Genomic DNA, 13,099 nt, shown 5'->3' with positions numbered 1-13,099 from the left:
ACATGTCGAGTGGATAGTTGGAATGAATGACAGCATTGTCTCAAGGGTCCAGAGAGGGAAATTGGGAATACTTTGTTATCAGATACAAAGAGGCATGGTGTTATTTGAGAGTAGATGTAGATTAGTTAAATATGTTTATTGAATACTTTAGGGCAAACAAAAAATTTAAAAAGAAGCATAATTGATACACAGGAGAGAAAATAAAATTGAATCACATGAAATTCCAATTAACACCACAGAAAGGAAAAGAAGGACACAAAAGAAACAAGGAACAAATGAAACCAATAGGTGACAGTAACAAAGATAGTAGATATTAATACAAATAATCACTTTATTTATTTTATTTTTTGATGTTATCAATCCAATTTATTGATTATGTCCTTAGTGAGGTGGAGGGAGGAAGAGCCACATCCTCCCACTGCAGACCCTTTGATCATCTTGACAGCCTCTGCTCTCCCTGGTCCCCTCAGCTCTGCCTTGGTTTCCCTCCCGAGAAGGGGAATGTTCTGCTGTCCTATGTGCCCTGAAACCTACACCCTGGAAATCCTCAGGGAGTTTCTCAGCTTCCCCCAAGGCACAGCCAGGGACAGAGAGATGCACATCAAGACAAGCAGGGGAGCTGGAGCAGGGGTAGGACAGACCAAAGTCCTTTAGAAGAGGAAGGAACCACAATGTGGAGGGAAAATAGAGGACCCAGGGCAGTAGTTCAGGCCCCCAGGGGACACTGACTGTAGGACAGCAGTGAGTGGGAACGGGTGGGAGCACACCACAGCGGCTCCAGGCCCCTCGCCTGCCTCAGCCACTGAGAAAAGACGCTTGGAGGCCTTGTTCATCTCCTCCAAGAAGATGAAGGCGATGGTGTGGGGGCCCAAGCGGGCACAGTGCGGTGTAAAGCCCGCCCACAGGCCGAAGAAGCCCTCTAGTGAAGACCTTCACCAGCACATCCAGCCTGTTTCTGTATTCCGGCTTCCCGTCAATCATTCACATGTTCTAGATCTTGACAATGTCCATGGGCATGGGGGCAGCAGCAGTGACCAGGCCACTGATCATGCTGGCACAGAAGTGGCACAGGATGTTGTCAGCGAAGTAGCCTGAGACCAGTCAGAACTGCTTGGATTGGGAGTAAGAGGCGAGCTGGCTGACAATGGCAGCCCGAGCCATGGTAGGGATGCAGCCCCTCCACAGTGTGGGGACCCCCCTCTTCCAGAGTGATTCACATCAGGGCATTAAGCACGCTTTTGTAGCCAGGGCTCTGGTCAGCTGGAAGCCGGCCACTGGCGAACATTTGGGTAAGATTACCTTGGTGGTGTTCCCACCGGTTGCACCTGCAGTCATGCTGGTCAGGGCCTTCAGCAGAAAGCCAGGGGTGCGCCATCAGCCCCAGCACAGATGCCAAGGCCAGTGTGGTGGGAGTGGCCTGGTGCAGGCGGCCAGCTGACAGCTGGTGTAAATGCCCCTCAGCCCTCCTCCTTCAGGAAGCTGGTGAGGCCATGGGAGCTGGTTTTGTACTCTCCCATCGTGGCTCCTTCCCCGCTCAGCTGCATCTGGTTCTTCACCAGGTCCAGGGGTTGCACAAAAATTGTAGCTCCCATCCCGCCAGGCCCGCAAACAGGAACCTGACAGACTTAGGATGGTATGGGGTTTTCATCCATCCTCTTTCCTGGGACTTGCTGTTGCTGCCATCACTATTTGATAGCCCTCGACATCCCCAAATAATCACTTTAAATTTAGATGGACTCAATACCTCAATCAAAAGACAGATGAAGAGTGTATTTTAACAAAAGACCCAGTTGTGTGTTGTCCATAAGTAATCCACTTTACATACAAAGACTCAACTTAAAGATGGAAAGATGGAGACCTATGTTGGAAGACTCTTGTGAACATGTTTGCGGGTGTGGGGGGCAGTACACATGTTAGGAGGTCAGGACTCTCTAAAAGTCTTGTCAGGGGTGGGTATGCGCAGGCACCAAAGGGTGATGTATGCTCACAGAGCTGCCTTCCCTTTCAGCAGGAGGCTTCCTGGTGTTGCTAAAGCAGAGGCTCTGCAGGTGTGGGCCCTGGGCCAGCAGCGTCAGCATCGCCTGGGAACTTGTTAGAGATGCGGATTCTTGGGCTCCAACCTGGACCTCCTAAAACAGAAGCTCTGGGGGTGGGGTCCAGCTGTCTGCGTTCAACAAGCCTTCCAGGTGTTTCTGACACACACCTTTGCTGTGTAGAGCAGCGGTTCTCAACCTGTGGGTCGTGACCCCTTTGGCGGTCGAACGACCCTTTCACAGGGGTCGCCTAAGACCATCCTGCATATCAGATATTTACATTACGATTCATAACAGTAGCAACATTACAGTTGTGAAGTAGCAACGAAAATAATTTTATGGTTGGGTCACAACATGAGGAACTATATTTAAAGGGCCAGAAGGTTGAGAACCACTGGTGTAGAGGATGTTTATGTGAGTTTGGTCTGGATCACATTCTGGGCATTTTAAAGACTAGTTACTCATTCTCAGACCTATGTCCCCTTGTACAGCTGACTGTATAGGGCTGCATTTATTTCTCTAGTCCAACTACCTCCTAGGGGGCCTGGGTGTGTCACTGTAAATCTATTAAGCCTCACTTGGCAGGTATCACCTGGGGGCTCACGTAGGATGCAGGATCTTTGGCCCCATCCCTGATCTACTGAGTCAGAATCTGCATTTTAACATGATCTCCTGGGGATGTTTAGTGAAAATTAATTGAGCAATTGGGTAAAGAAAGTACTCATTAGGGAGAACAAGCATTTAAAATTGAGGACAATAAATAAAAATTCCCATTTTGTTTTTTATCAAGTAGGTTCTAGACTGGGGCAGGACCACCTGGTCAGATCTGGAGGGACTATGGTGCCTCGTGGGAAAGGAAGCCACCTAAAGGGAGAAGGAATCCTGGAGAAGTCTCCAACTATCCAGAGCCAATGGGAAGCGGTTGTAGGACGTAGAACTGTTTGCAATTCCAGTTTGTTCCAAGTCCTTACTCTTTGGATTTCACAGATGTCAGAGTCCCTTGGAGAGCACGTGTGCAGTACATAAAATCTGACAGCGCTGTGTCTCTAAGACACTAGGGATGAGTGAACCAGCTTGGACGCTCCCGAAACAGAGCATAAGACAGAGGGAGAGGGACCACTGTGCAGTGTTGACATCCTGGGTCCCAGGAGTTCCGCTGCCCTGTGAGAGGACACCTGGCAGGATCTAACAGTAGCACTCACATGGAGCAGAAGTGTTCATAAATATACCCTTGACTCCATGAAAAACTCAGAGTGTCCTGTCGGGCATAGCCCAGTGGGAAACGAGTGATTTCTGCTAACATCACCCTATTAACTCCCACAGGCTGTGAAGGGCTGGGCAAAGTCCGATTACTTTTCAAGAATACGTTTGGGTCCTCTCTGATTCTGATCATTTCTTCAACTAGCCCTTTGATTAGCCTGCGGGAACATGCAGAACCCCTATAAGAGAAAACCTAGGCAGCAATATTATGTAGGATAGCTTTCTTTGCTCTGTGATTTGGTCTGTTTCTCTGTTTGATTTTCTTTATCTGTGGGAATATGAATTTCATTAATATCTCCTTGTAATGGATAATGTGGGCCGGCATATTTGTTAAGTTCTTTGTGCCATCGAGGTTTTATCCTCCTAGAACAATAGACTTTGAAATTAGTCGAGCTCCGAACTACCCAGGTTCTCAGCTTTTATCTCATACTTTACATGTTTCCCCTAAGAACACTGTATTTGCTTTCCAGGGCTTTGGTTGTGTGCTTTATTTCCTCTATGGAAAGACCCAGGTAAAGTTTAAATTACAGCTAATTGATAGAGGCCAAGGAAGAAGATAGAAAATTTAATTAGTTTCCCTGCAAAGTAATGTGTGTTAATCTGACTTTCCACACTAGAGACTAACATATCTTAACTTAAGGTGCACACGAAATGTTCTGTTTAAATATACAGAGTGGGAGTCATTCTCCCAGCTTAGTTTCTGTCTAGACAGAGAAGAGCATCAAATCCCTTTTAAATTATAAAATGGTTCTGTGATTAGAGACATGGCTGTCTCCCAAGGCACTCACAAAACTTTCATTGACAGTTCCCACCTGTTAACACTGGATTAGGTAGGAGGCCTGGAGCAGATGCTGTTGGTGTCTCAGGCCACGTGCCGTCAGCCCGCCTCTGCTTCCAGCTGCAGTGTGGTGGGAGCTCACCTGCAGACCCCCTCTCGCCTCAGATGCTCATGGGTCTCAGCTCTGGCCTCAGGGATTTCTCCAGCATACAAGGCGCTTGCTCAGCCCACATGCTCAGGCCCGGAAGTGTGAGGGAATTGGTGCCCTACAGTAACCAACACCGTTGCGAGCAGGAGTTGGTGGGTAAAAGCCCCAACCCTAGGCCTGTGACCACAACGCTGCTTCATGGCTGCATGGCTCCCCTGGCAGGACAGCCTTCGTCATGCACAGCAGTCATCAGCTTGGTTAAGCACCTGTTGTTGGGCCTGCTTCCTTCCCTGTCTCTCCTGCTCTCTCTGGCTTCCTGGAATCGCCTCCCAAATAAACTACTTGAGCCCATGTCTTTGTCTTTGTTCCTGCTTTTGGGGAACTCAGTGTAAGAAGAGCTAATTCATTTGGAGGGTTCTGTAGGCTGATCTGTAGCATAAGCTTACAGTTGACTAGCATTTGTCCATGACCATTCACTCAACAATGGCTTTGAGAGCCTGTGGTGTGCTGTGCTAGGCAAGGGTTTCAGCTATGGAACAAACAGAATGTCTGCCCGCGTGACATTCCACACGCTTCTTTAAAACCCACAACCATGTGAGTTAGATGTTATTTGTATCCCCATTTAATGTGATAGGGGATTCTCAGTTCTTTGGAGGATATAAACATAAAACAGTTTAATCTTTCTATATAGTGTTATATTTTCTCTGTGGATATGCGTGGCCCCAGGTTTCTTCCCAGTTTTATGCATTTTCAGCCACTTACGATTAGACAAATTCATTCCAGTTTTATGAATCCCATGCATTTTAAAACGTCAACCTTGTAATCAATTCTACAGTTTTCTCGTCTCTCCTGCTGCACGTCGGCATCGCCGCAGAGCGTTACAAATCCCACCACTTAGACGCTGGTGCCAGAGACGCTGATGCCACTGGGTTGGGGTGGGACCAGGTTTCAAAGCCTCCAGGGGATTCTGATGTGCAGCCAGGCCCGAGGGGGGAGAGTGAGGAACAGCCTGCTCTCTTCCATCCTCCACTGTTCCCTCTCCTCTGCTTGCAATTTGGTGCTGGAGCCCATTTCTACTGGTCACCACCATCGGTCCTGCTTGTCCACGGGCTCAGAGAGGACAGGCAGCACCCGCAGGCCCTCTGGTGTCTAGAGGAGCTCTGAGACTTTGCTGCACGTTTGCCTGACCTTTGGCCTGTGGCCTCCAGTTTCTCCATCAAGCCTGAGGGCTCTAACCTCATTTGGTCTGAGGGCAAACAGTTAAATCTTTCTAAATACTGTTAAATTGTCAGGTCAATTCTCTGCAGCTCTTGGGGCCATTCCTGCCCTTCTGCCCAGCTGTTCTCCCAGCAGTCCCAGTGGCCAGGCAGACACCACAGTGCGTGATGTGGATCCCCCCCTTCCTGCGTACCGTGCCACTCACCTGTGTGCCGTACCTCTCACCTGCAAACGCGATGGGGCCTCTTGGGCCTCTTTCCCTGCTTCAGGAAATGGAGCTGGAAGTGCCTCCCTCCCCTACAGTGGGTTAAGGAAACAGATGTCTCTCCACGAGAATTTTTTTACTGTTCAGGGTGGGAGAGGGGGTGTTGGTGATTGTGAAAGGGCAGTGGTAGTCGAGATGTGCCCCCCGTAAACCCTGAAATGGTCCCTGCTGGCAAGTTTTGAATGTGCTGCGCAGGGTACTTGGCCCCTTTGGATCTTGGCCACGGGCTTTGGTAACCAATTCTAGGAAAACAAGAACCTCCCACAAAGCCCCTCACTCCATCCTGGCACACCCAGGCGAGGCACAGAGAGCAGAAGGGGTAGGTCCAGGTTGAGGTTACTGTCAAGGTCATGCTCTGAGTAGCAGACCTGAAACCTGAGCCCAGTTTCTCTCCTTGCCCCTACATGAGTGTGGCGGTCCCAGGGGTAAGTGAGTGGGAGGGGAAGCTGCTGTTCTTTCTTGAAGTACTAACTTTTGAGGAAAAGTGACTATTTTTACACTTTTTGCTTGTGGTGGTTTCTCTGAGTTTCATGGTCTGTGTGGGTTAACCTCGATCCTGTTTACTTATTTCTGCTCTTATGATAAGAAAGTTCCAGAAGCCAGAATTTGTAGTATGCAATTTGGCACCTCCTTCAGGTTGTTCACTACTCTGCTACCTTCAGGGCTGGCAGACGAGATGGGAGAACAGGGTAAGTTGGAGACTTCAGCATGCCTTCATGCAAAGCTAGAAGGTACAAGGCCTGGGAGCTTATGACAAAGCCTCTTTCTTTGGTGTCTCTTTGCCTTGTGTCTATGGGGTCATTTCAGATTTCACCTGAGGAAGTCCCAGGGTTATGAACCAGCATACACAGAGATTAGACTGAACAAGAGATGTCAGGGGCAAGGAGAGTCCTTTGCAGTGAAGTTTGCTTTTGAAGAGTTTCTGATATTAATTCATACCACATGTAATGTATATGTCATATGTACCTTTGCAGTTGAGAAAGGGAGGATGGAGAAGAGAGAGGGCAGACACAATATTCTTAAACTCATTTAATCAGCATAAAAATATGTGGTCTTCTTAGAGGGGAGGGGCAAATTTTCCCACTTATTCTGCTTTGCCTGGATTGGGAATGGCAAATATCTTTTAATTCCCCAGTCAGCTATGTGAGGCAGTGGCTGCCTGGAGAGCTGTGAGAAGGATTCTCAGGCCATAAGCAGGTATAACAGGAAGGTAATTAATCCCTATCAGTTTAATTATCAAAACCAGTCATGGGTTTCGGAGGGGAGAACAGTTGCACTTCTGAGCTGTGTTTGCCATCCGTGGTCCAGTGTCATGTTAATTCGTTGCACTCACTAGCTGAGGCAACCTGAAAGACTTCCGGATTTTTTAACTTACCAGGTGTTGTTATTCAGGTTCTCAGTTGCAAACTATGGGAACTTAATCAGAAAAAAAAATGTAGTGTAGGATATTAGGTAGCTCACTGACTTCCCAGGAAGACTGGAGAACCTAGCTTAGAAAATGGACAGCAACCAACGTAAGCTGGGCAGGCCCACTGGTCCCGCGGGGTGCTCGCCTGCCTCCAGCACCAACACTGCTCGGTACAGCCCTGAAAGACTCTTGCATTTAATTAAGTTTTTTTTTTTTTTAAAAACTTATTATGAAAAATGTCAAGCATACAAGAGAGTATAATGAATTTCCATGCATCCATTTCCAGTCTCCCTGATTATTACAGCTCTAATTGCCTTATTGAGTCTATCCCCCACTCACAATTATTATTATTGCTGGAGAATTTTGAAGCAACCCCAAATGTCATAAGTAACTTTTAAATATTTTTTTAAAATTTTTCACAATTGACTTGAAAAAATGTACCCACAACACTATTGCTCTAACTTGAGATGCCATCTTTCCTATAAGCTAAATATTTGCAGGATTCTAGTTGTTAGTCAATTCTTTTTGATTCATCATCACAAGCCTATGCTCTTGGAGCCAGGGAGCTGGGGGAGGCACTGTCTGTCCCTTTGGTGATGGGAGAAGAGCCACACCTTCCTACCATCTTGGAATTGCCTCCACATTAGAAGGGTGTACACAGCCTGGGCAGACAAAGTGGTAGACGAGGCATCATAGGGATTGGGACGTGCTCATACAACCATCAGATGAGTAGCTGCTTGTCAAAATCGCCATTTTGATTTCCTAATTTCCTTTGACTTACAGCCTAGCATTTTTCTATAACTTCAGAAAAATACTTCGATACTCATTAAGCTTTGATTTAAAGTGATACGGTTTCCACCTGGATGGAAGGCTATTTTCTTCTTGGGAGGTTTATTAGCAATTACATATGTAAATCTATGCACACTTTCTCTTGATACATTCTCTTGGGAAAAATTACACCAAGAAATTATTAATGTACATGAAAACAACAGTTAAATTTCCCAGAGGATGACTGAGACATTGAATATTTTTACATATTTTAAGCCATCCACCAATATCACTTGAGGGTGAGAAAATAATGTTAAAATGATAATTTGCTCTGTTGCGATATTTTAAAATTTTGATCAGTGAATGTGTTGATACTATAGCAGAAGGAGAATTAAGGTTATGGACTATAGAGTTTCCAGGAGTAAGACGGAGCTAACCACAGGCTCTTGGCTCTACCCGGTAGGATGCGTGCTTAATGCAAATTTATAACATTTCCTTGTATGAGAAGTGGGATGCATAATTTTTCTTTATCTTCTTGTTTTGAATCAAATGTTCACCTTCATTTGCACTTCTTATTGTCTTTCATTGTTTTTAATCTTCATCATCACCAGAGACCATGAATGATAATCACAATCCAATTTCTAACACCAGATGACACTGGGGACCAAAACTATCAAAATAAATAGATTCAACAAATATCTATTGATTGGTATTGATCTAAGCATTATGGAGACAAGGAGCACAGCAAGTACTTTATCCTCAAGGGGATCTGGGAAGATAAGGTGTGAACATGGGAGATGAAGGCATGGAGAAGAGCTAAGGAAAAGCCTCTTAGAGTTGAGAGAGGGGAAAGAGTCTAATCCTTTTGCCCGAAGAGATCAAGGAAGGCTCTCTGGAAAAGGTGGCATCTGAGTTGAACTTTTAATCTAGTATGAGGACATTTTATATGTAGAAAACACATTCAGGAAAGCGCAGGCAGGCAAAAGGAATTGCGGACCTTAACTGGTGTGTGTGAGTGTGTGAGTGTGAGTGCGTGTGCGTGTGCGTGTAAAGAAAGAGAACAACATCCCCCAGTGAGATTCTGGCAGAAAACAAGACATTTCAGAGTTTATTAGAAAAGGCTACAAGAGACGAATGATTCAAAGGTAAGTAATGAAAACTATACAGAGAAATAGTCATTGTCACATAACAGCTTCCTGGCTGGCAGGGCCCTGGTGGAGGTGCACAGCTCTACCTGGCCCAGGCCCAAGGCAGGCAGTCACTGTGGGCCTGCTGTGGATCGGGAGCCTCCTGACCAGTGCTCACAGGCTGCACCGGCAGGCCTTACCCATGTTTCTCATTACCTTACATAGGTCACCTCCCTAGCTGTGACTTTCTGGCCGCCCTTCACAGGCGGAAAAGGTGTTAAACCAGAAGTGAGGCAGAGTGCTTTGCAGGGGGGTCTTGCTTGCAGTCTTGTGCTCACATCAGCTGCAGCAGGGTTAAGAGCTCACCATGTGAATGAATGCCTTTCCACACTATGCAAGGGAGCAGAGGGCAGTCTGCCTGGGTTGGGATGTTGGCTCCAGTGCCTAGAATCTGTGTGATTTAAGGCAAATGGCCTATTCTCCCTGCCTCAGTGTTGCTTCATTTGTAAATGGGGAAACATACTATTTTCTCAGAGTTATTTCATGTACTAGTAAGTTAATAGGTATAAAGTGCCTGCAATGATTGATACCTACTGAGTTTTAGCTCTTACTGGTGCAACAAGGCATGTGGAGGGAGCTTTGGGTGGGGAAGGGGTGCTGGGGCTGACCTGGGACAGCCTTGAGCCCAAGGCTAGGAGTCTGAGGCCAGAGCCCTGCTGGAGGGAAGGCCTGGGCGTGGCCTGGGTGAGGGTCTTCATCTCTGAGCCTGAGATTATTTCAGATGTTTGGGAGTGATGTTAGCCCCTCACAGGTGGTGCAGGGGACCTGGGCGTTTGCTCTGGAGGAGGCCCTTGGTATGGACCCAATGTGCCTGTGCCTGCATAAATCTGTCACATGGTGAAATGACATGTGACTGAATCAGCGGAGTGTGTAACCCTGCTGATGGCAGGAGGGCCTTATAAAGGTGGCTCCTAAGGACTCATCCCTAAGGCAGGTCACACGAGCAACGAGGGATCACAAGATGCAAATATGCGTACAGGGAGATATGCTTGTTAAACTTAGAAGACCAAGACCATGGTTAAAGGAGTGATAAGTGAAATTCAGGCGACTGTAAATCTTTGAGCTATTTTGTGCATCTTGAAGCATTGCCTTTGTTAATGCAAAACCTTCTACTACTGTTTTGAAAAAGTTTTGCAGAAAACATAAAAATGAGATGACCTCAGTGAGAATCAGTACCTGGAACCCAAGAGGCTACCAGGCACACACTTCGGCTTGCTGGCGCACCGAGATGAAGCAGCCCAGGATGAATTAACGTCTGAGGACCTTGGGGTCAAGTTTGAGTGTCCCAGAGGAAGGCAACCTGGGGCAAAGACCCGGGAAAGTGTCTGAGGTGAGCCTTTGGCGTTCATATATTCAAGGGCAGACTCCCCTGCCCAGGGCAGGAGAAAGGTCCCCATCAGTTCTGTCCTGGGTGAGCACAGGGTTTTTTTATTGATTGATTTTAGAAAGCGAGAGGAAGAGAGGAAGGGAGGAAAGAAGGAAGGGAAGAAGGGAGGGATGGAGGTAGATAGATAGATTTATTGTTCTACTTATTTATGCATTCATTGGTTAATTTTTGTATGTGCCTTGATCAGGAATCGAACTTGCAAACTTGACCTATCTGGATGAGGGTCTGACCAACTGAGCTACTTGGCCTGTGCCAAGCACAGATTTTCTTCAACTGCTCCCCCCATTCGCTTTCTCCAGAAATTCTCAATTAGAAGATGCCCCCTCTGAAGTGCTCTTTACAGAGAGTTTACTTTAAACTGTGGACGGAATGTTGGCTTCTGAATATTTCTTAGAGACCACCCTGTCCATTGGTTGTTGTATTTTTTTTTCAGAATAACAAAATTTAGAAAATATTGATGAGTACTACTGCATATTTTGCATTCTTGTTAGGGTGATACTAGGGTGTTACCCAATAATGTTAGCCTAAGAAACTTTCATCTAATTCAACCCTCTCATTACAGAAGAAAAAAATGAGTTCCACAGATGGGGAGCAGTTTACCCACAGGTTCCCAGCTCAGCCTGTAGATGGCGGAGGTGAGACAGGGACCCAGGCCCTGCAGGTTTTCTGTTTAGTGTCCTTTCTACTTCACTAAGCACAGCAAGTTGTTTACATATTATAATTGCCTGAATACCCTATTTCCCTTGTCTATTTGGAAAGCACCAAAGATTAAGGGTCTCATTCTGTACATGCTGGCATCACTTGGGATGTTGATATTCAAGAAGGGTATGAAAGTATCTAGCAGCTCTGTTTTAAGTTCTTGATATTTTCAAATGTCTCCAGTGACAAGCATTTGTTTGAAGAGAAAAGCTTAAAATAGGGCAGAGTATCTTCCTCTCCACCAGAAAAATGCCTATGGCTCCAAGTGTTTTTTAGCCTTCTGACATTTCCCAGAGAACTGGGCAGATACTACACAGCAATTTAGAAATAATGAAGGACCTTACACATTTTGTAGGACTGTGTTTCCCTAAATGTGTTACACTTACCAGTGGTGTGTGAGATGATTTAAAGTAGTATAAAGATCAGACCTTTTATTTTTATAGTAGAAATAAGTAGGTATTTATTTTAATGAATATAACAAATCCTATCTAATAAAGAGGGAATATGCTAATTGACTGTCACAAAGATGGCAGCGCCCATAGCCACAAGATGGTGGCGCCCAGTCCCCTCAGCCCTGCTGGAGTCCCCAGTCCTTTCAGCCCTGCCAGGGGGGTGGCTGGAGTCCCCAGTCCTTTCAGCTCCTCCATGAGGCTGGATGCTGCATCCATCTGTGTGGGTGCAGGCACATGCAAGTGGCCGGGGACTTGACTCTGGGTCTCCTGGCACAGGCAGACTTGATGCTGTGTCCCCGTGGGCACCGGCCCAGACTCTGACAGCAGGGAGGAGGGAATCCCACCCCCACAGAATCAGCCAGAATCAGCCGTTGGTCAGTCAGCTCTCTCATTCTCCTGCATCTCAGACCCTGACAGCAGGGAGGTGGGAATATGTCTAAAGAGCAACTATTGATACAACATAGCTCTGCAGCCGAAAGAAGCCGGCATTATTGACAGAAAATGTCTAAAGACCAACGTGCCTCTGAAGTTAAAAGAAGGTGGTGGCGACGACAATATATCTAAAGAACAGTCATCAACAAGTATTACTAATACTGGTAGAACTGCCCTCTCAGCAAAAATGGAGTACATGAGGATACAATTCTTGAACATAGTTGTGGTGGAATGACTGTTAGATGTCAATTTTGCCTATCACTAAACTAGAGGCCTGATGCACGAAGATTTGTGCAAGAATGGGCCTTCCTTCCCCTGGCTGTTGGCACCGCCTTGGCTCTGGCTGGAGCTCCCTTTCTGCCTTCACTCTGCCCGGAGCCGCCTTTCCACCTTCCCATGCTGCCCAGAGGCCTGGAGCGGCTGGGGTGGTGTGGAATGCCTGCCTCATTGCCCCCGCCCCTGGCCACTCGGTGCCTGTGTATGTAAACTAACCTGCCATCTTTGTTGGGTTAATTTGCATACTCACTCCTGATTGGCTGGTGGGCATCATGAAGGTACAGTCAATTTGCATCTTTCTCTTTTATTAGTGTAGATTTCTCTGATGAAAAACCATCTGATGGGAAATTTACTCAATGTTGTAGGAAAGGTAAAGTCTGTCCAAATGATATACATTTTCCAGAATACCTGGCATATTTAAAAAGATTAATGACAAACGAGGATTCTGACAGTAAAAATTTCATGGAAAATATTTGTTCCATAAATAGTACTTTTGCTTTTGCTTCCATGGGTGCAAATATTGCATCACCATCAGGATATGGGCCATACTGTTTCAGAATATATGGACAAGTTTATCACCATACTGGAACTTTACATCCTTCGGATGGTGTTTCTCGGAAGTTTGCTTAACTCTATATTTTGGATACAGCCGAAGCTACAAGTAAAAGATTAGCAATGCCAGAAAACCAGGGCTGTTCAGTTTCGACTCATGATCAACATCAACAACCTCATGTATGAAATAAATGAATTAACAAAATCATACAAGATGCTAGATGAGATAGAAAAGG

General features: G+C 46.2%; 1 pseudogene; it reads right to left on the bottom strand.

Annotated features, from left to right (window-relative positions):
• Nucleotides 1-650: 650 nt before the first annotated feature.
• On the bottom strand, nt 651-1,648 carry LOC102419749 (annotated as a pseudogene).
• Between the last annotated feature and the right edge of the window lie 11,451 nt (nt 1,649-13,099).

The sequence above is a fragment of the Myotis lucifugus genome, unplaced genomic scaffold, assembly GCF_000147115.1.
Source record: "Myotis lucifugus unplaced genomic scaffold, Myoluc2.0 scaffold_343, whole genome shotgun sequence".
NCBI classification, from domain to species: domain Eukaryota; kingdom Metazoa; phylum Chordata; class Mammalia; order Chiroptera; family Vespertilionidae; genus Myotis; species Myotis lucifugus.
This window is presented reverse-complemented; position numbering and strand designations above follow the sequence as displayed.